General features: G+C 49.2%; 1 protein-coding gene across 1 annotated transcript in view; it reads right to left on the minus strand.

Annotated features, from left to right (window-relative positions):
* Positions 1 to 19068, minus strand: part of LOC135901276 (fibroblast growth factor receptor 4-like) — an 89824-nt gene that overhangs the window by 56855 nt on the left and 13901 nt on the right. Inside the window, exon 2 of the mRNA XM_065431018.1 lies at positions 14069 to 14116. The gene's annotated coding sequence lies outside the window, so the exon portion shown is untranslated. The remainder of the gene's footprint in view (positions 1 to 14068; positions 14117 to 19068) is intronic.

Consider the following 19068-nt stretch of genomic DNA (forward strand, 5'->3'; position numbering starts at 1 on the left):
TGTCTGCACGTATAGCTGACCTCTTTAGAAGCGGCGCAAGACGTCGAACGTCAAATCGAACGAGACGAGTGGCCGAAGGCATGCGAATGAAACAACTATATCCGTGCTCTCTTTTGAGCTATACCCGAGCCCATTGGACAGATCCTTTGCATGTGTTTTGTTTGAACGCAAGATAATATCCTAACTATAGTTAGTAGACGCGTTGTATAACGCTATAACGCTTGTGATAACGCTTCACATCGAAGTGAAATCATATTGACCGCTGCATAACGTGAGCGTATGTCGTGCGCTACACATGCCGTCTTGCTGTGCGCATTTCAGCGTACCCTCGATGGTGGTGGCACACGATTTGTAGCAATGCGTCATTTCCGCCATTTCAAGTGAGCGCACCAAAGTCCATCGATGAACAAACCGCTAGCGCAACTCGTGGAAGAATAACAAAAATACTCCCACCTAATTCACTGTACCTCAAACAAATAAAAACGCACAGACAGAGACAAACTATCGTAGGCTGCTCCGTGGATGCGGTTCCAAGATCTGCTGCTGATGAGACGCCAGCTGCAGATAGACGAGTAATATCCGTACTACGGCCATTAGCGGACTTTATTCGTGCGCTTTTTGACGAGCAGCACACTATGTTGGCTCATAGTGCAATGTATATATGTACTCAATACACTGACTGCATGCAGTGCTATCATCCTTGTGCAGAGGAATGTTCCACAAGATATGCCATCAATTCGGGCACACCACAAACGGCCTCATCGATGGGCAGCACGGTGCGCTTCTTTCTAACCAATGCCTGTGCGAACGACTGCGCATATGAGCGTGGTTTTTCGTTTTCGCGCCTGTGTTGTGCTCACTCTGTGGTTTAATATGTAACTTTGCCTTTTATCCTCTCCATTTCCCCTCGCCCCGTGCAGGGTAGCAGACCGAATATTGCCACCTGATTAACTATGCTGTATTTCGCTTTATTCGTCTTTCTCTTGTGAATAGTCGTATCTTCCAAATCGAACGAGTGGTAAATCAAAATGGCAAAGTGAAAGCCCTAGGAACCCGATTATATATGGACGGCTTGAAGGTCATTCGATCAGTTCATGGTGACTCTCACTGTCGAAAAAAAAAAAAAAACCAGAACCCCGGTTCCTATAATAACGATATCGCCGATTGCAACCTCAGTGCTCGCATTTACGTCCATAATACTGAAGGAAAGCAAACTGATCAATTTTCCACTCGGCGATTTCAAAAGAACCGCAAGGCCTTCGAAATTAATTTCGAACCGCTTATTACAACACCTGCTGGTCGCAGAGGCCCTGTGCGTTTATTCTCGTAAAACTCTGCACGCTGTAATTACGACACGTTTAATCACTGTTGAAAAGAGCAGATTCCACACGCAATCAGTGTTTCCACGGAATCTATATTACCGCTCAGAGCACATCGCGGATAGCACAAAATATTACGTATGAATTCAAGATCAACAAGCGAGTTTTCAAAGAATAAATAGGTTTTTCTTTTGTGCACTCCGAGCATGCAGACTTCCTCAACTTTTCTTTTATTTTTTTTGTATGTTCGACGTTTAGTCCCCGCATGTTCTCTGTTAACTTTAAAAATTTTGTTCCGTGTTCAGAAAACGTCTGTCCATATTCACAAAAAACCAAGCCTAAATCTGTTCGCTGATTGGGTGAGGGAACAAACGCGAGTTAATGACATCTTAGTTGAAATCAAGAAAAAGAAATGGGCATGGGCAGGACATGTAATGAGGAGGGAAGATAACCGATGGTCATTAATGGTTACGGACTGGATTCCAAGGGAAGGGAAGCGTAGCAGGGGACGGCAGAAAGTTAGGTGGGCGGATGAGATTAAGAAATTTGCAGGGACGGCATGGCCACAATTAGTACATGACCGGGGTTGTTGGAGAAATATGGGAGAGGCCTTTGCCCTGCAGTGGGCGTAACCAGGCTGATGATGATGATGATGATGATGATGATGATGAAATCTGTTCGCGAGAGCATGCGCCAGTCAATAGCGATATTGAACACGTTATTAGAGAAGGCAGCCGGCCAATGGCAAAAGGCTCTTCACAAACGAGAAGATTTGTCAAGTCAGCCCCTATTGCGTAAGGAAGCTTCCTTACTCGCCGGCGTTCAGGCTCCCGCCACTCACGGCAGTGACCGGCGTGATTAAAAGACGATGGCCGCGACGATAACGTACGACACTTACGCAAGGGAAGCTCTGTGAACATGGGCCTTTATGTTGTTATGGGTTTTGCTTTTATCGGCTTTTGTGTCTTTCCCAGACATCTTCCGCCGTTCTGGTCTTATTGGGCTCACAAGGGCATTCCGCTGTCAAAAAAAAAACAAAAAAAAACAAAAAAAACGAAAGGAACGCTGCACGAATAAATGAATGAATGAAACTGTGGTGGATTTTTGATAGGAAAGATGACAGCCATCATCATCATGATTAGAAGACGAAGACGACGGTGACGATGATGACAAAAAGTGAGCGCTTCATAGTAAGCTTCTTCTTCTTCTTCTTTTTTTACTTCCCGACCGTGATGGAACACAGCCGAGTCAAAGGAAAGCAACACGTACGCGGAGACTGATACTCCTCCGGATTAGAAAATCGGCCTGTGTGACCTTTCCGCTGCAACAGCTAATAAAGGACTGGTGCGCCCTTGGGACCGCAGACATGCAACATCGCATGCAGACTTGTCGCATGTTGTCTACTGCAGGCTTTCGAAGCTACATAGAGGGCCGCATGCTTTGCAGGGGTGTTGACGCTCTGTACTTAATAAGATGCCTGAAGTTACAGACGCGCATTCCACGTGTGTGTGAATGAAAAAGGGCTCGAAAAATCAGAAAAGAAGCGCATAAACGTATAAGACATATCGGAGCATAGCTAACACATATAGACCGCCGCCGCCCCATGGCAAAAACAAACGGACCGCATATCTCTCCCAGTTCGAAATCCAGCCTGATCCGTCTAGCAGCCCACGCTTGGATATACGTGTGTCGCAAAACGAGCTTCTGCGCCTCAGTGTATAAGCGGCGCTGGCGGATGTGGGGGTACGCCAAGTCTTTGAAATCTGGATCGGCCGAACTATGGCTTGGAAATTCTCTTCGTCATTCAAAGCCATTTGCTTTACAAAAAGAAAAGAAAGAAAGAAAGAAAGAAAGAAAGAAAGAAAGAAAGAAAGAAAGAAAGAAAGAAAGAAAGAAAGAAAGAAAGAAAGAAAGAAAGAAAGAAAAGGGGGGGGGGTCTTTTTGTTCTTGTAGAAAGAGACGGAAAATTGTAAATTGCAGCCGAAGACGGCAGACTGCGCAAATTGTATTCAGGCTCTGTGGTCATGGTATCGTTCGGATACGAGCCACCTCGAATGCAAACATGTTTCATTTGTCTTTCGCAATTTAGGTTTTCGAAACTTCGCATAACTAGCCGGTACATAATATTCTGCGCGTACTTGTTCATAAAGAACAGCACTAGCCACGTCGTATACTACCTTGCGCGCAATACCTCTCTTTTCATATATGAGCAATCAATGAAGACAGCTAGACTCATTATTCTACTTCTGTACGCTTGATAGAATACAGTGGTTCGCTTTGGAAAAAACACCATCCACAGAAAAACGCAGCGGATGGCGCAATGCGTCAAGTGGGGAGTTTTGACGTCGCTCCAGCGTGCAACTGCGGCTGAGGGACGAATTGGCACCAAAAGGTTGCGGGCTACACTGCCGAAAAGCGTGGCTGCCTTTGAGTGCTAAACCGCCGTTTCTCGCGAAATGGATGACTTTGGATGCTTTATAATACCTTACGCATTAATGTTTGCAGCGTTAAATTGTGGCAGAACTCTGTAGAGCATAACTATCTCCTTTTGCTCCGTTTTTTCGTCTCCCGTATATGGGGAGAACGAAGGACCTTCTGCCCTCAGGGACGAAATAATTGAGCAGCGGTGCGTGCGGCCGCAAAGCCGCCAGTGTGTGCGTAGTATATCTCGGGGCGGAGGGTGCTTGCGAAAGAGGTCTTCCATTGAAGTGCGTGACCTTTTTCGCCCGTGAATCGAATAACTCGCCGCCTTTGAGGCCCGTACGGCGCGGTACGCCCAGCGATTTTCTTTTTGCGTGCACGTGCGTCTCGGTTTTGCTTTCGTCAGAGTTCTTTTTTTCTCTCCTTTGTCTTTCCATCGGCACGTGGCCCAAGCCACGGTATACTCAATTGGTTCCTAGCGGCGCGATTGCCACTGGGTCAGTGCTTCTTTTTTTTTCGGTGGCGCGCGCGTACGCGGAATCGATGGCGAAAGCTGCGGCCTCTGCTCGCTCCGCGCCGGGTGCCTTTCGGGTGATGAGTTAAGCGAGCTGTTTAACCCTTTTTGCTGCTTGCGCACGAGATTGAAAAAACGGAGAGAGAGAGAGAGAGAGAGAGAGAGAGAGAGAGACTCGGCACCAGGCCAGTCTTCGAAATGTTTGCTAGCGCCGAGCGAAACGTGATCTATGGTTTCCGAGAGCTGCAAACGCACTGGCGAACGCTCCGCGCTTCCTGTGTTCGCTGACTGTATACCACGTGCGCACTGTCATTCACATCAGCGAGAACGGCTGCTTTCAAAGTGTCGCTCAGACCTACGCTATTCCGCGTTAAAAATAGTTCAGCGCAAATGAAGACAAGCAAGAAAAGAAGTAGCATTGACGGCCTGGGACACGCTCTTTGGTCATCGAATTACTATACCACTTACTGGAGAGCGTAGTAAACTGTGGGCTCGTTGCGAATTATTTGAGAGGAGAAATCCCCCGAGGCAGCCATACAAGTGTTCTAGCAGCTTCAACGTACATCTAATTTGCGCCACATATTTGAGTACTGGCGTGGAAAATAATAATAACCGCCTAGGTGCGATTGCAACTTCATCAGCGTTTGTGGATATGCCTGACTGTTTCGCGTAAACTGTGAATTGTCGTTGTAAACAAGGTCACGACAACATTTCAGCTGCAAAGTGGAGTGCTTCCAGACGTGGAAAGCGCTGTCCTGGCTCCATCCGGAGCAAACACGGTTACGTTACGTGACATTTTGCGAACGCTTTCCGGTGGCCTTTTGTATCTTTATCTCTCAGCATCGTGGAAGACAAAAAAAAAAAAAGATGTATTGGCGCAATAACAATGCGCTCTCATTGCCAGCCACCTTATATAGTGACTCCTATACGAGGATCGCATTTTCATAAATTCACAAGCACTTGTTCCTCTTTTTCTTTTTTTCTACAGCTCGAACGTTTGAGCACCAAATCTAGAAATCCAGAAATCTTGTTGAATTTCCCCCGTAATGGAATACTCGGTGGACATCCTTTCTCGTCTAGTCAGCCGCAATATGCCTCGGACTTAAGCGACGAACAAGTTTCGTCAGCACCCTCGGAAACCACGTCAATTTTCTTGTAACCGCAACTGAGTGCGGCCGCTCATGAATGGAGAAAAATCAGTAAACAGAGGCACGCGTGCTTGTGCCTTGAATCATTGAAGAAGAAGGACGTTCGTCGCCCCCCCCCCCCCCCCCTCCCTTCCACTCGTTTCATTCACGCGCCACGGCGGAAGAAGCGCGGCGGCGGCTGGCGCGAAGTGCGTCACTCGCTTTGACGCTCCTCCGTAACGGGGCCCGTATGAGCGCACGCAGACAGGGTCCCATGTCTTCTCGCGCGGCTTATTAGTGCGCCGTCCCCGTGTTATGACGATTGCCTCTGTCTTGCCTATTATTTTGGCCGCCTGCTCCGTCTTTCTTTCTTTTCCCTCTCGCCCCAGCCGCTCCCATCTTTCCTTTTCTCTGCCGCGGATCAGCCAGCAGATGCCCGGGCCCGCGAGAGCAATTACGACACTCGAGTCGTCGGTTCCCTTGGCGCGCGCATATCTCGCCGGCGTCGGGACGCGAGTCGCGCATGAGACGCCAAGGCAGCCGCAGTCGGTCCGCGCCTAATTTCACAAGCGCCGCCGTTCGGCGAAGCCCCACAGCCGCGGCGCCCTTACACGGAGCGTGTGCGCGCGGAGGTTCTGTTTTTATGCATATCGAGGCGTTTTCTCTCGTTTCGTTGACGGCGGTCGTCACAAGGGGCGGGCGGGTGCTGCAGCCGACGCCGCTGCTGGACAGTTTCGGGATGGTAGGCGACTGTGAATGATGGACACTTAAACGGGGAGGAAAACGAAGAACAAACCATTCACCCAAGCTTGCGTCCGCCACATTCACTGGAGGTTTGCGAAACGACAAATGCTGTAACTGAAGCGCTGGTGGAGGCAGAGAGGGGAGAAAGCACTTGCTGCGTCCCGTTCTCCCTATGTTGTTCTGTTACGTCGCTCGGTGCAACTGCTCGCAATTGCAAGGCTGTAAATGTATCAACCTTGGAGCTCAAAAAAGCATTGCGTGTGAGAAGCCGTAGTCTCGAGGCCATTTGCACAATCGAGCTGATCGTGAGAAGGGCGCCTGAGAATCGCGGCGTAGCGACAGCTTCATCAATCTGGCTGCCACTCGCGCAGAAGCAAGTAAGAAGCCGGCTGGAAATTGAATGAGGAATTACAAATCGTTGACAAACCAAGATTGTATGACATTTTGGTATCATAATGCTCTAATATGCACCGGTCATATATTTACAAAAAGCTACCACGGTCTCAGTGAGAAGTATAAAATGAAGAAGCCCAAAGCAAAAATTATGCTAGCCGTCCGTGAACTTATGAGCCCTTGAGTCCTGCATATTTCAGCTTTCTGGCCGTACAGGATTTGTACCATTAGCCCCGCATCATTTTGTATTCGCCACGCTCTCATTTTTCGATCAATATTCATATAATATGCTAACGAAAAGGAAGGAACACAGGAATGTCCGAGAAGTTCAAACTTCGCGCATGCTCTGTGAAAAGCTATCTGAAAGCGCAGCAGGGTCTAAGCGTCACTGTGCAAACACTCTGCGGGTGGTTTAAAACCGAGAAACAAAAACAACCAAAGAAAGAAAAAAAAAGATTTGGCGGCGAGGTGAGAACGCCGAGAATTCCCGAGCTAGCGGCGGCTCACTTCGCCACCTTTCACGGGTGTCGTGCCAAAAAGACGGATGCTCCGACATGGACCGCGGGCGCCCATAGCGCTGACTTCCGAATTGGCCACATCCCAGAAGTGGGGGTGGGAGTTTGAACGACTCCCGCCTGCGAAAGTGTACAGGCGCGTTGCCACTACGCGCAGGGCCGCGCCGACGTCTCAATTTTAATTCACCCTCGCAGTCGCGTGCGCCGCGCGTAACGCGGAGGCCACGCGTCTCCACGCGGTGCGTGGCCGCCTCGACGCCTTGACCGCTTCTGCTGCTGCACGGGCAGCCGTGGCTAAAGCTTCCTTCGGTTCTTCTCTGACACGCGAGTGACGTCATAAGCCCGATTCTAGAGCACGAAAGTAACTGTACAGGCCGGGGTGACGGGCACATACACTGGAGGGCGTGGAAGAAAAAGTATTTGACGCGAGTGACGTCATAAGCCCGATTCTAGAGCACGAAAGCAACTGTACAGGCCGGGGTGACGGGCACATACACTGGAGGGCGTGGAAGAAAAAAGTATTTGACGAAATGCCGTCTAGTCTCTCTGCGGCATTCAATGTACGAGGGACGTTCCGAAAGTAAGTTTGGTCATTTATTTTCTCACGGAAACTTTACTGCCAAAAAAGAAAGGTACACTATGGCATCGTAAACTATACACCTTGTCATATTTTCCCACATAGTCGCCACCGTCATTGAGGCATTTGTCGTAGCGTGCAATCAGTTTGAAGAAACCACTCTGGTAAAACTCGGTGCCCTGCGGTGCAAGGCCTGAGACACGACCTCTTCCCCATACGCGATCTGTAGGCGTTCACGGATGATACACGCACTAGTCCCACCTGCCCATTTATACCGGATAAGAGCACGCACTTCTAATGGCGACCACGTTGTCAGCACACGTCTGTCTGTCATCGTGATTTGCACTCGAATAACCTCTGGCACATCGGTCTGCTGTTACTCTCTCTTCTTCGGCGCTCTGCGCATGCGTCATTCCTCCTCCGCTGACACTCCTTCCGTCGTTGAACCAGCAACGGGTGTATCCTTATGGCGATTGTCTGTTTCACCTGGTGTACCATCTTCTCTTTCAAAAATATGACAAAACTTACTTTCGGAACTTACTTGGTCTATGCCGGTTTTTTTTTTCTTTAACAATAGCGAATTTTAAAATCACCAATGGCAGATAGGGCAATTCTAATGTTTGAACTATAGTTTAATCAGAGGTGGGCATTACGGGAATGAGAAAATAAATTTAATCAGCGATCAGTTAACACAATTGTACTAATTAAGTTTTTAAGTAACTACATTAGGCACATATTATAATTTATGATCTGTAGCCGGTGAGTTCATAAGGCGGTATCCATTTGGAACGAATTCCCAGGATGACATCAGTTTCGAGGCATTCATTGCCAAAGTGCGCGACGAAATACATTGGGATTCATGTTACTGCTATGCTTCAATGCTTAAAAGGACGTTATCGCAAGAAAGTAAGTGGAACGACAGTGTATTTTTGCGTCAAGTTCGATAGCGCGTCTCTCGAAACCGATGTCCTCCTTAGAATTCGTTACAAGTCAATATTATTTGCAATTGCGAGCTACAAATCGTGAATTGCATTATACGTGGCAAAGTAATTAGTTAAAAACTGAATTAGCGTAGTTTTGTCAGTTAGTTGATTGCGCATCTTGATTTCTCGTGGAAATAATGTCCGCCTCTTCGTAATCCTGTTTAAGAATTATAATTGCAATGTGCTATCTGCCGCAACCGCCTTTAAAAAAAAAGGACTATATAATAAATTTTGAAGCAAATACTTTTCTCTTAGGCACTTCACGTGAAAGTTTTTGTTTATTGTTCTTATCGCAATGCCAACATAACCGCAGCCGGAAATCAGACCTCTGGTGTTAGCTTCACTTGTAGCCACAGGTATAGTAATAACACGTCCTGCACTGCGTCCGTTGTCTTCCAGCCCGAGAACGACAGCACGCTACAAGAAACAGCGTATTGAGAACCTCAGCTCTAACTCAATTACACCATGCCTGTGTTGTTTAAAGCTTAACGGGAATCTAAGCGTGAGGCTGTTCTTATTATTCTTTGGCGCTTGGTCGGTGGAAGTGCGGTTCGCGCGCTCGGGAGCCAAAAACAGCGGCTTCGGAGCCTGTAATGCACGAGCGATGCAGGGGTGTATAGCAGGAAATTTTGTCGGGGGAGGGGGGGGGGGGAGGAGGGAGAGAGAGAGCTGGACGGATGGCATTATGAAATTTCAAAGACGGAGGCACGGTGCGATACTCCGGCTTCACCGAGAGATCCTAGAGAGAGCAACCGTAAGAACCGTACTTCCGGATGTCGCCTGCTTCGGCGTGTCCATATTACTTTGCGCGATAGCCGCCGTCTTTTCTCGACGAAAATTTGCTCTGTCGGCTTACCGGTCAGGGCACAGTACGCATTTCGGCCGTGGTCGGAGCCTACTTATCGCGTCGCATGAATTAAACGCCCCAAAAGCTGGCGAAGCCGCCTCTGAAATACTAAATACGTCTAGAAAACGTTCCATGTGGTTGTTGCTTAAAATAGCTTGCTCAGCGCCTGATCCTGGCAGACCTCGTACTTCTATTGTCTGCCTTCGGCGGCTCAGTACATTACATACGACACCAAAGTACTGTGGCCATAATCGATGCCTATATACACGCTCGTCGTAAAAATATTAATACATCTAAGCCTGCGCGAACGTTTCAACGTCAATATTTTTCGGCAGAGCTCAGTCGTTCTCAATTTCCTGTTCTGCCTTCTTACCAACGTCATATCCGCTTAAGAGAAAGCAAGTCGAGCGCATTTTAACGTTTGTGTCATTTATTTGCAACGCCGCTTTCAAAAACCTTCAAAGTAAAACGCGAGCACGAAATCCTGCCTTCCCCCTGGAGCCGCTTAGCGAGACTCCAGACGGCGCGACCGAAGCCGCGACATGCGGGGTTTGTTTACACCATTGGGCGCTGCTTACATGGCGCTCGAAAGCCACAGTCGTCTGGGAAGGGCCGAAATAATAAACGGGCCAAGCAACGGCCGCGCGCCGGCACACGTGCGGGAGGACGCTCGCAGACGTAGGCCCGTTTCCTTCCCAGGACATAAACTGCGTGGGAATGCCAGTGGCCAGAGCGACGGAAATTATCGAGCCGTTTCCGCCCGTTCCACCAGTGCTGGGTACTCCCAAGTGTGAAGTGCGTTTCATACGTGGCTTCATATATACCCTGTGATTGACGCAAGTAGAAGACGAACTCGTCGTGACTGGAAGCCCTTCGTATACCTCATGCGCTCATCGATTACAGGGCCAGAGAACAGCAATGACACTCACTCACAACAACCAGTTTTTGTTTGCGCGGTATGGGGAAGTCTCGTGCGACAAGCGATATTTTTTTTTCTCGACAAGAAAAATGCGTGCATTAAAGAAATGTTCTTACGACGCTATTATGGGCAAAAGAAAGAAGTGACATTACGAACTGCCATGGACGAGGTAATTTTGTAAGGTAGATGTTTCGCAGGAATCAAGAGTTAGGCGAAAGCAAGGTCTAAGTGAGCATTACAGAAACAATAAAAAAGTGTTAGAAAGGACAGGAACAAAGGCGAGAAAGGGAAACATATTGTGGCGAATGAAGGCTCACGAGGAGGTGGTTGAGCGCCGTCCGACAGGCGACGCGATTAGGCGGACGATTCCGCGCGCGGCGCCTCACCGCCGCTATAAATGTCGGCGGCGCGCGCCATTTCCCGACGAAACTATCCCCGACCGGAGCACGGAGCGCCGCACGAAAAGGTGCCGGCGCAGCTACACCTGAGATGGCGAAGGCGTTGCTCACGCCAATAACCCGTTGCCCTTGGCGTGCCGCTGTGTGCGTTTCGTCCCACAATGGAGCCCCACTGTCATGGGATTTCGATCGCTCGGGCTGCGGCCCTTCACGGCCGCCCATCTAATTTCGCCCGTCGCACGCGTGATTCCCCCCCGTTTTCCCTCTCGTCGGCGCGCGCGATACGAGCGGCGAAACCTTTGGCGCGCCTCTGCGGCGCGTTGCCGCAGTGACGCGCGAGCTCACGCAACCGCGACGCGACGTGACGAAACGGGCGTGATGGGCCCGTTGATCGTGCAGACGGCGGCAGCGGTAGGGGCTCGCGGCATGCGTATCAGCTGACTGCAGAAAGCCGCGTCGAAGCTGGCCAGCTTGGGGCATCGTTAACGCGGCATCGCAGGCTGCATGTCTCGCAGGTGCGCACATCGCCGCTTCCAGAGGCGCGCTTCTTTCTCCAGGTTGAGACCGTTGCTTCCTCTCGTGTCAGACTGGAGGTGGACTGCTGGAGAAAATAAAGTGGCGCTGGAAACGCGAGGCGCGCTCGTGACTCGTCGCCGCGCGGCGAGGGGGAGGCCAGTTTCTTGGCAGACGGCCAGGCTCCCAGCGCTGGTCCTCAGAACGCCTGGACGCTGAGTGCGATTTGGTGCGTACCGCGAAAGACGCGCTCGCGGGACAACGTTGATGTTTTGTTTTACGTTGTTTTTTTTTCTTGTTGTTTACGCTGTTCGAGAGTGTCTCTGTCAAATCTGTCATAGCAGGCCGTGAGAGCGTGCCTCGACCCGCCGGCGCCGAGGCGTTTCGACGTTGGCGGGAGCCGCTTAAAAGGCGCGCTTAAGTTGCCGGTGCGAGCACGAGGGAAAAACGTTCTCTCTCGGATGGCACTTGACGCAAATCTGGACGGTGCCCCACCTGAGCGCAAGCGCACGATGCTTAAACTTTCCACGCGTTCAAATGGTGCCGTATAGGGGGATCGAACGAAACTGGGTGTAAAGCAACAATGCCAGTGACCTGAGCACTTGGCGGTTGCTTTCAGAGTACATGCACATGTGTCGATGAGTCGGATGGCTAAGAATCCTGCAAACCTGCGAGACACGTTGCCATGGAGGCGGTTCATATCTTTTCCCAAAGTACTTATTTTTTACGTGACATAATGACGTTATAATTTTTCAAAATACCTGATTCGATTTGGTCAAGTACTCGAAATTTGAACACGATCTTTTCCACGCATTTGAACCATGCAAATCCGTGTTTATAGCTGTATTATAGCTTGCAACATCCGTTAGTTCTTCGAGTCCAATTAGAGTTACTTGTAAAGAGAGAGAGAGAGAGAAAATGATAAAAGGAAGGTAGGGAGGTTAACCAGGACTGAGCCCGGTTGGCTACCCTACACTGGGGAAAGGGAAAGGGGGACAGAAAGATGAAAAGAAGAGAAAGTCCACTGGAGATATCAGTCGGTCACTCAGTCCGAATCACAGGCGCTCACTCAATCCGGTCGCTTTCAAATATCGCAGCAGCGCTTTTGTGGCCTTTTGTAGCTGCGATATGCGAGGCCATGGTCCCAAGATCTTCTTCAAGGTGAACGGCTTCCCATCCAGCTGATTGAGAGCTGTGCAGAGGTCTTGCCTTTCGTTTTCATAAGATGGGCAGTAGCACAGTAGGTGTTCTATGGTTTCCTCGACACCGCAGGCGTTGCACTTGGCGCTATCAGCCATTCCAATCAGAAATGCATAAGCATTTGTGAATGCGACTCCCAAACGTAAGCGGCTTACTTGTAAAAGTGATACGTTAAAGCCTATTGGGTCGTTGCCTATGTGGTGAGACAGCCTGTTGCGGATATCCCTTAATTTGGGTCTCCTAGCAAGGTTAATAAAGCCCATTTTAAACATTATCGTGTATGTATATATGTATGTATGTATGTATGTATGTATGTATGTATGTATGTATGTATGTATGTATGTATGTATGTATGTATGTATGTATGTATGTATGTATGTATGTATGTATGTATGTATGTATGTATGTATGTATGTATGTATGTATGTATGTATGTATGTATGTATGTATGTATGTATGTATGTATGTATGTATGTATGTATGTATGTATGTATGTATGTATGTATGTATGTAGTCGTATGATGCAGCTGAAATTGTTACCCACCAGTAATGCAGCTTGAGTCGGCACAACCGAGCACTGAACTCCTGCTTTCTATAGAAGAGCCCACCCTGTGCAACTTTTTCGCAGACTAATTCTCAGGATTCAGGCATAGCTTAATTTCTACCATTAAGCAGCGTGCTCCATGTTTGACGTTTGGTTCGCTCTTCAAACGCGCCAGAGGCAAAAATATTTTTCAGTCAGAAACTTCTGTAAAGCTATAGAAAGAGCAATGAAAGTGCAGAGTGTTACGAAGCCAAACTGGCGTCGTTTTGTGGTGTGAAAGAAGGAAAGGGAAAAAAAAGCGATTTTCTTATTTCGTACGGTGCCCCCCCCTCCTCCCCCCCCCCCGCTTTCCTTGGTAAAAACGTTCCGTCTTGGTCGGGCAGACGCATTACAAATTGATCATCCATAGCGAGACAGGGGTTCCGCTGTCGCTGCCTCACCACTGGAGCAGGCTGGGGCTTAGAAACAAAGGCAACGCCCAATCCGACGCTCGCTCGTGAGCTTGTGTGTGCGTGCGTGACCTCGTGTCAATCACCGGCCACGACGGAGTAATTAAAGTTTTCGCTGACGGAATGACGGCCCGACGACGGGCCATTGTGGCGCGAGACATCGATTGAGACGCGCAACGGCGGTTCAGCGATCGCGTGTGCTCCGCGTCTCTCAACGGGCTGCGCGCTGGAGGCCGAGAACGACTCGAGGAGCAACGGCGACCTTACGCAAACATGTGCGTCGTCGTCGTCGTCTTCTTCGCGGCCTCGTCCCGTCTGTCTTTGCAGCCTTTGTTTGCTCCGCCGCCAACCACGAGCGAGCCTTATTTGTGGGAGCGCCAACCACGCTCGCTAATGTCTTTGTTGCGAAAAGAGAGTCGCTAATAGTTCGCGCTCCATTTGTGCTGTAGACACTGAGCCTTTAACGCGGCTTTTCTTGAGCAAGAACATCGTCAAGTAACGTTAGGTAACTGTCGGTGTCCTAGACAAACATGCGCGCTCATCCATTAAAAACGAAAAAAGAAGAAGAAAAAAAGAAGACAATTATAAAGCGTGGAAGTACTCACCTTATCTCAGTCGAGAGTTGCGTATTGTGGTCATAGGGACGTGACCTCCTGCACAAAAGAAGAAAAAGATAAACACGTGCTATTGTTCGAGTGAACTGACCAAACGATGGAATGGCGGTCATGTCAATCGCAACACTATCAGCAGGCTTTGCTAACGGCACAAGCAAGCTCCGTGCAATATGCCATTGCCGATCGCCGGCTGAATTTCCTTCGCGTGCGCAGCCTGTTTTAGGCGCTGCTCTTCGTACCGTTGTTTCATATATATTTGCTGCGGATGCTGGGCGGGGACGTTGATTCGGTTCGCCTTGCCTTATCTCCGTCGCGTCATGTTCGCGTGATTTGCTATCTCACGCATGATTGATCGGCGCATTGGGCGCATCGGTATTTTCCTGAATCCACCTCTGCTCGTCATACTCCGCTGATATATTTTAGCTCGTTTTGTTTTCTACCTCTATAAACAAACACCTACTGTCGGTTATTTGAAAAAAAATATTCTTTAGCCTGAGAGATGGACATTGGGCACTATTTCTTGTTTGCTGAAACGCCACGCTGTGAGCCTGAATCCCGGTTGATCATGTAGTACAAAGCGTTCATTTGGCCGTACTGTTCACAATGTTTCTGATTAACAATAGAAAGAAAGAAAGAAAGAAAGAAAGAAAGAAAGAAAGAAAGAAAGAAAGAAAGAAAGAAAGAAAGAAAGAAAGAAAGAAAGAAAGAAAGAAAGAAAGAAAGAAAGAAAGAAAGAAAGAAAGAAATGTTCACCTATCTCGCTTCTTCGAGAATTCTTATCGAGAGCTATGACACAAGTCAGTTAACAAGAGATGTACTCATTCCTAGCTCTGGCAGTGTCAAAAGCCTTCGCCTTCACTTCATGTCCTCATGAATTGTGTACAGCGCCCACTTGTACATAACCACTGTTACCAAAGCCCTCTGCTGCCTCTGCAGAGGCAGCAGAGGGCTTTGGTAACAGTCTTTCAATGAACATACAAGAGAGTAAATAGTTGGCGCTATAAATGGTGTATCCTGTATAGCTGCCCGCACCTCACGATGCGAATGCTCAACTCACTGGTTCAACTGTCGAACAAACTGTGTTGTCGAGAGAGAAAAAAAAAAAAGAAAGCATCCACGCACCGTAATTTCTACACTTTGTATTGTCCAAGTTAATACAAACCTTCTACGAGCTAGACTTATTGAGTGCTACCTGTCGCAATATTCTTCGTGCTTGTCATAGCCGTATCCCTAAAACCTCGTTCACACACGAGACCAACGGAACAAACATTAGGCTCTTCCATATGTCGGTAATCTCCCCGAGATGCGAGCGCGATTTACCTATGCGACGCCGCTCTTGACGGCAGCATTGGTTCGTCTCTACGCTGGAAGGTTTCGAAATGGATTGTTCCAGAAAACAAGGCTCTCAGGGAATACCGGGCAGGCAACGCGAATAGCGATGAGGCGGCGAATATCGGCACGATGGCGCTTCGCCTTGTGTAGTATACACGTGGGCGGCGGCGTTGGGATTTATATCGGTTACCGGCAGCGGGCCTTCGCGAAAGGAGCGTGCGCCGACGTATCGCTTTTTTTTTTATTCTCTTCGCCGAGGGCCAGCCGTTCGATCAGCGTCACAGCGGTGAACCGGGACCTTTCCGTGTCGACATCGCGCATCGCGTGCTCGCCCTGTTGCCGGGCGCCACTTTTCGGGTCACTTGCGAGCACAGGATCAAAGAGCCAGTGCAGCGTCACGCATAACTCTGACGAGGTTAATCTTCAGCGCCAACGCCATAGGGTGGACGCGATAAAAAAGCTACGAAAGGTAGCGGTACGTGGAATATCTGGAATTACGAATACGAGTACGTCTTATTCGGTTATCCGTTCGATTAATAAATTTGGTGGTCGACATTGCCGGACACACACTTATCGCCCGAAATACGGGATAATTACGATTGTTGCAGCCGCGGCACGGGAAAAGATCTGCGTAAGTGGTTATGGCAAGGCCTCTTTCGAATGACTCGGTTAAATGAACCGATGCCGTTGTGCCTTGGTCACTCCGCGAGGAAATAGAGCAGGGGCGCTATAACTCAAATATATTCCAATCTGCTTCTATTGCATTTCTACCACTAGCCCTCCACGATTGGCAAAAAAGACATCACCGGTCTACCACGCGACGTCACGGAAACCGCAAAAACCTCCATCTGACGTTTACACGCTGATTATGCATGATTAGGCCGAAAAAAAAGAATGATAATATTGTTTTTCGTCACTAGCCCTTCGCTATGGTCAAAATCTTTCTGGCTGCGCCCACTTCGCTTGACTGTCACGCGACGACACGAAACAGCGACAATTGACCACGTCAAAGTGACGTGTACGCACAAGAGATTTATTATTATCCCATCTCCGCCACCCTGCTGGCGCTGAGCCGTGCTCCCGCATGGGTTGCAGAAGATAGTGGTAGCCTTTCCTCCTTCCCCACAAGAACCACTTCTCTCTATATATATTATGTCGAACAAAACTGAATTATTGTTCGGGATAGTCCGAGACTACCCTTTTCCGAAAGGCATAAAGATGGCTGCCCGCCGATCGCTTTGCCACAGGCTGCTCGGAGCTGCCATGGAGAATGGATTTCTCTGCGAGTAATAAGAATTTTGCGCGGTTTTGTAAAGTTGTCGAGCCCATTCGGTAGGCATACCACATCGCTCCGCCAACTCTCCTTCGCTGAGGATTCGTTTTAACTCCATTTTTAACCTGCCATCGCATGCCGCCGCGATTTTTGACCTGTCACGGCAAGCTAAGCAAGGGGAAACGGACCAATCGCAGGCGCCGGCACAGCCCTCCTCATCGGTTACCTACTTTCACTGCACTAACTCGGACCCACCGGAACCTTCTCCACTTCTGCGCGCTCGTCGCACTCTTGTCGGCCAATTAGATAAGAAGAACCTGTCAAGTAAAGCAATGCTATTTGCTTTCAAAGCAAACAGAAGTGATATTTCATAAACGAGGACGGCGTTGGATTGGGCAGTTCAAACAACGAGCGCCACCCGATGCTGGCGTCGACGGTTATGTCAATTTGACGTTAGAAGAGTTTAATAAAATCAAAATGGGGAAATGTTTTACTGCATACGATTCCAGGGCCGATATGTGACGTAAGGATTTCTTTTGCGATATTCCATTTCTTTTTTATCACCCACCGATCCCAATGATAACGTAGGCGGAGCGCCGCTCGGACATACTGACGAAGCGTGGAAAGGAATGGATTCGTGAAAATAACCATTACATTGTCCACGCCAACTTCATGTCTTCGCATACCTTTCTGCCTTGTAACTAAGAATCTCTCTCTCTTTCTCTCTCTCTCTCTTCTTTTCATTTTCTTTAAGGCTTGGACATTGAGAAAGCAAGCAGGCTCGTGTGATTTCATTAGCGCTGTTCTCTAGCGCTCCCCCCCCCTCCCCTGGCAGGAATTCTAAAAAATGCGAGCACTTAATTTCACTTAAGTATTTAATCAGTAAGTAGCGTACTTTGCAGGCCGCTTTCCGTAAAAATGCCAAGAACATTTGAGATTATGTTAAATTTTTCTTTTTCTGTCTTTTTCAGTTTTTTTATTATTATTTTTATTTTATTTTTCTGCGCGTGCGATTCAGCCACTCACCCGCGCACTCTAACCCGTGTTCCTCGGCATATTCATGATTAGCGCCTAAACACTGTCAGGACAGTTGCCGGCTGGTTTAACACACAGTTCTGTCATTTGTGTAACTTGTTTTGCTCCGTATATATCCTGTTATTCGCAAAAGCCACGCAGAAGCGCAGTGTAAATAGAGCCCGGCCAATGAAAGAACGCGCGGTAAAAGATGCACGAGGAAACCGCTTGAATGCGTGACCTAATTGGCTAACGCCAGCTCTCGTGCCCGGACCGCTGCACGGTGCCCCGTTCTCGTGGGCGACGCTGTACAGGAGCCACGTCTCGCGCAACGCACAACAGCTCGCGGGCGGCTGAGCGAAACCTCGGTCGCGGGCTGGCCGCCTGAACTTGGAGCGAGTGGCTTCGCAGGCCGAGCGACCGCGATTGCCTGCCGCGAGCCGGTGCACCCCGGGTCGAAGGAACGGCCGCGTGGCCAGGCGCGCGCCTGCACAACAGCTCCGGCCGCCGCCAGCGGCGGCTCAGACAAGTGCGCATCTGGGAGCTGCACTTTCGCTGAGCGGCTGTTTTTCGGGCGGCCTGCCGTTCCTCTAAAATTAGAGTTCGCCGAACGATGGCGGGCAGGCACAGTCGACGACTCCTCTGGCACCTTCGCCGCTTGCACCTTTTGGCTCGCGGCTGCCTTCGCAGAAGGAGACCGCGGCTCGGTGCCGGCCACGCGACGCGTACGTGCGCGACAACGCGCACTGCGAAGCGTTGCGCAAATTTTTTTTCCGCGTCTGTGCGCCTCCCGTGAACACTTGGCGCTGGTCTGCGCCCACTTCTGGGACCCGGGTGGATCTGTATGCGCGATGAATCAACGGCGCCCCTCGCCTGTCGCTCGCCCCTCTAGCGTGTGAAGCGCGGCGGGTCATAACGGTAAACTGGCCTCGCGATTCGGTTCGACCGCGAGCGTAGGTAATTTATTCGCCTCGCGGTGACAGCCTGGCTTATAGCTTTTAAAGCTAACCCCCGTTTGCCGCGGCAGTAAACGCTTTGTAGTTCGTGTTCTCCGATGATTGATTACTATCCTCGAAAAAAAAAAACGCAATATTAATCGCGGAACAAACGAAAGAACCAAATTTATTCGCTCTGCAGATTATATGCTTAAGCCTAGGAAACTACCACGGATGCATAACGTGTCACGAAGAATGTCACTGTAGTTGAGGAGTGCAAGAGGCTATACTGACGTTGCTCGTCTTTTTTTTCTTTTTTTTTTCGTGGCCTCTACCTTGAAATCGCTTCTACCGAGCGTACGTCAAAGCTGCGACGCAATACAGTGCAAGAAGGCATTCCTATCGACTTATACTGCATTAGTTTTACAAGAAATAGT

This window comes from Dermacentor albipictus, chromosome 1, assembly GCF_038994185.2.
Source record: "Dermacentor albipictus isolate Rhodes 1998 colony chromosome 1, USDA_Dalb.pri_finalv2, whole genome shotgun sequence".
NCBI lineage: Eukaryota > Metazoa > Arthropoda > Arachnida > Ixodida > Ixodidae > Dermacentor > Dermacentor albipictus.